The sequence below is a fragment of the Schistocerca serialis genome, chromosome 6 (genome assembly GCF_023864345.2).
Source record: "Schistocerca serialis cubense isolate TAMUIC-IGC-003099 chromosome 6, iqSchSeri2.2, whole genome shotgun sequence".
Lineage (NCBI taxonomy): Eukaryota > Metazoa > Arthropoda > Insecta > Orthoptera > Acrididae > Schistocerca > Schistocerca serialis.
This window is the reverse complement of record NC_064643.1, coordinates 631,308,232-631,312,566: the sequence shown is the minus strand read 5'-3', so window position 1 is coordinate 631,312,566 and position 4,335 is coordinate 631,308,232. Positions and strand designations below refer to the sequence as shown.

At 44.5% G+C, this 4,335-nt stretch overlaps 1 pseudogene; it reads left to right on the top strand.

Moving 5' to 3' along the window:
• Positions 1 to 2,027: 2,027 nt before the first annotated feature.
• On the top strand, positions 2,028 to 2,145 carry LOC126485621 (5S ribosomal RNA; annotated as a pseudogene).
• Positions 2,146 to 4,335: the final 2,190 nt, after the last annotated feature.

The window sequence follows — 4,335 nt, the reverse complement described above, 5'->3', positions numbered from 1 at the left end:
TGGAACTCTGAAAATCCTCACCAGTTACACCACGAAGTGGAAACAAGAGTGTTGTGTACAATTATTGCAACATAAATTACTGGAACAACCTCCAACGTCGATTTTTGTGCTACTTTATGAACCACAATCAATGGAACCACGCTTCACAAAATAAGTGCATTACTGAGGCAACTGCAAAGATTTCAGTTCCTAACTGGTGTACCGAGATATCAGTCTTAAGTGTTACATGGCTAAAATCTTTTCTCGGTCTTCTTAACCCGTCTGTTTCGGCTAAGAAAGATATTTCACCTGCTGCAGTCAGAGGAACAGGCTGCAACAAATGCAGCGATCGGAGCATGCATACATGGTGTCTGTTTCCGTGCAACACCGGACACAGTGTTCGTGTCGTATTTGAAACAACGCGCATTTTTGTGTGGCTATCTCGTGACCGGGTTAAGATATAGCATTAAGTTACAGCAGCCCAGCGCACTTTAAAACAGTCGTGGCGGTGGCCGTTTCTCTCACATCACGTGTTGTGCTGCCTTCATCACAAGGCGGATTATTTTCTTCTCATACACTACTGGACATTAAAATTGCTACACCAAGAAGAACTGAAAATTATAAACGGGTATTCGTTGGACAAATACATTACACTAGAACTGACATGTGATTACATTTTAACGCAATTTCAGTGCATAGAGCCTGAGAAATGAGTACCCAGAACAACCACCTCTGGCCATAATAACGGCCATTGAGTCAAACAGAGCTTCGATGGCGTGTACATGTACAGCTGCCCGTGCACCTTCAACACGATACCACAGTTCATCAAGACTAGTGGCTGGCGTATTGTGACGAGCCAGTTGCTCAGCTACCATTGACCAGACGTTTTCAGTTGGTGAGAGATCTGGAGAATGTGCTGGCCAGGGCAGCAGTCGAACATTTTCTGTATCCAGAAAGGCTCGTACAGGACCTGTAACATGCGGTCGTGCATTATCCTGCTGAAATGTAGGGTTTCGCAGGGATCGAATGAAGGGTAGATCCACGGATCGTAACACATCTGAAATGTAACGTCCATTGTTCAAAGTGCCGTCAATGCGAACAAGAGGTGACCGAGACGTGTAACCAATGGCACCCCATACCATTACGCCGGGTGATACGCCAGTATGGCGATGACGAATACACGCTTCCAACGTGCGTTCTTCGCGATGTTGCCAAATACGGATGCGACCATCATGATGCTGTAAACAGAAACTGGATTCATCCGAAAAAATTACGTTTTGCCATTCGTGCACCCAGGTTCGTCGTTGAGTACACCATCGCAGGCGCTCCTGTCTGTGATGCAGCGTCAAGGGTAACCGCAGCCACGGTCTCCGAGCTGATAGTCCGTGCTGCTGAAAACGTCGTCGAACTGTTCATGCAGATGGTTGTTGTCTTGCAAACATCCCCATCTCTTGACTCAGGGATCGAGACGTGGCTGCACGATCCGTTACAGCCATGCAGATAAGATGCCTGTCATCTCGACTACTAGTGATGCGAGGCCGTTGGGATACAGCACGGCGTTCCGTATTACCCTCCTGAACCCACCGATTCCATATTCTGCCAACAGTCATTGGATCTCGACCAACGCGAGCAGCAATGTCGCGATACGATAAACCGCAATCGCGATAGGCTGCAATCCGACCTTTATCAAAGTCGGAAACGTGATGGTACGCATTTATCCTCCTTACACGAGGCATCACATCAACGTTTCACCAGGCAACGCCGGTCAACTGCTGTTTATGTATGAGAAATCGGTTGGAAACTTTCCTCTTGTCAGCACGTCGTAGGTGTCGCTACCGGCGCCAACCTTGTGTGAATGCTCTGAAAAGCTAATCATTTTCATATCACAGCATCTTCTTTCTGTCGTTTAAATTTCGCGTGTGTAGCACGTCATCTTCGTCGTGTAGCAATTTTAATGGCCAGTAGTGTAGTTTCTATACCGAAATTAACGTTTTAAAAACACAGAATATTTCATAATGTCGTTTAAAAGTAACCTTATACGCTGCAACGCCAACATCTTTGCCGCAGTGGTAACACCGGTTCCCGTCAGATCACCGAAGTTACGCGCTGTCGGGCTGGGCTAGCACTTGGATGGGTGACCATCTGGTCTGCCGAGCGCTGTTGGCAAGCGGGGTGCACTCAGCCCTTGTGAGGCAAACTGAAGAGCTACTTGATTGAGAAGTAGTGGCTCCGTTCTCGCAAACTGACATACAGCCGGGAGAGCGGTGTGCTGACCACACGCCCCTCCACATCCGCATCCAGTGACGCCTGTGGGCCGAGGATGAAACGGCGGCCGGTCAGTACCGTTGGGCCTTCATGGCCTGTTCGGGAGGAGTTAAGTTTAAGTTAAACGCTGCAACGTTACAGCCATTTACTTTCAATTTCCAGGTAAAATCTACCTGTTAGCCTAATTTCATTTTTACTACTCAATTGTTTCACTAACAGGTTTCCTCGCATGTGGTGTCACCAAAGATATGCATGATAGTCAACTATAGCCATGGAGGTATAATTACACCTACATGATGATGATGATCGTATGACACTGATGGCCATGATTCCCCGCCTAGGGAAGTTGGCCGCCGAGTTGCAAGTCTTTTCAGTTAACGCTGCATTGGGTGACTTGCTTGTCGATAACGATGAAATAATGATAAAGGAAATCTTCGACCAGGCTAGGGATCGAACTCAGGCCCGTTGCACCTCAGTCAAACACGCTGACCACTCAGTTATGAGGGCGTACATTATAGCTCCATGATCCTACCCTACCGTGTACTCTACACTTTTAGTCGACAAGAAAGTGGACGACAACAGTGTACTTCAATTGGGTGGTCAACCACATAGAAAGTGTGTAAGTAGGCTGTTTAGGTTTTAATGTTGGTAACGCCACGTGGCGCTCCATGTGAAACGTCCCCTTAGAAAAATTAGTGAATTACTGTGCTGGTAAACCCCTTACGTTATTTGATTTTCAAACAGCTGAGCAGAACTGAACGTACGCAGACATTTCGCTCTTTACTTATTCTGATCATCACTAAACTGCCACACAATATTTTTAGCGCAATGCAATCTGACTTTTAATAATCCCTACAAAAGAATGGCTCTGATTAACAATAACCTATACTTTTCATGAATCACTTACCTCACAAAAATCTTCATTACTCGAACTACCGCAATACAGCGAGCACCAATACTGCCAGCTGAATAAAAGATTCTAACTACTGAAGTCACTAACTACTGATAGGCATAGTTAGCAAATGAAAGATTCAGATAGAGAACAAACAATGTATTTACCTTAATAGTGTTCAAAAGTCATTATATATATATATATATATATATATATATATATATATATATATATATATATATATATATCAGTTCATGACATCCAGTCTTACAAATTTACTGTCTCTGATGGACACACGTCCAGATCATCCGCTCTCAAAACTCCGCCATCTCTCTCCCCACATCCACCACTGCTGGCGGCTCACCTCCAACTGCACAATGCTACGCGCTGTTAACAGCCAACTGCCCAACACTACAATAGCAAAATCCAACAATGCACACCAGCCACAGACTGCACACAGCACAATCAGTGACTTTCATATAGAGCGCTACGTGGCGTTACCAACATTAAAACCTAAACAGCCTACTTACAAGTGTTAAGTCCAAACTCTGTGAGCGTGGGAATTGCGTCACAGTGTCAATGGAGGATGGTCACAGACCTTGACAGGCTTACATACGGGTTTCTTTGATCAGATCTAGCCATGTATTGTGTGTGATATGCACTGCTGCAGTTAATTTCTGCTATTATTCCCAATTGACCTCTTTATTCATCAGCTTTGCACGAGCTTTGTTTACACAGTATCTCTGAAGAAGAAAAATTTGTTAACACATAATATAAAATTAAGCGTTAGGAAGTCTTTTCTGAAGATATTTGTCTTGAGCGTAGCGTGAAACGTGGTCGATAAATATTCAGGACAAGAAGAGAACAGAAGCTCTTGTAAAGTGGTGCTACAGAAGATTGTTGAAGATTAGATGCGTAGATTGCGTAACCAGTGAGGAGGTACTGAATGCAAAAGAAATTTTCGGCATAATTTGACTTAAAGAAAGCACCAGTTGACTGGACACAAAGGGATCACCAGTTTAGTATTAGATGGAAGAGCGGAAAGTAAAAACCGTAGAGAGAGACCAAGAGATGAACACATTTATCATCTCCAGAAATATGTAGGTTGCAGTAGTTATTCGGAGACGCAAAGGCTTTAGTGGATGGAGTAATATGGAGAGAACATCAAATCAATCTTCGGACTGATTACCCCAACAACA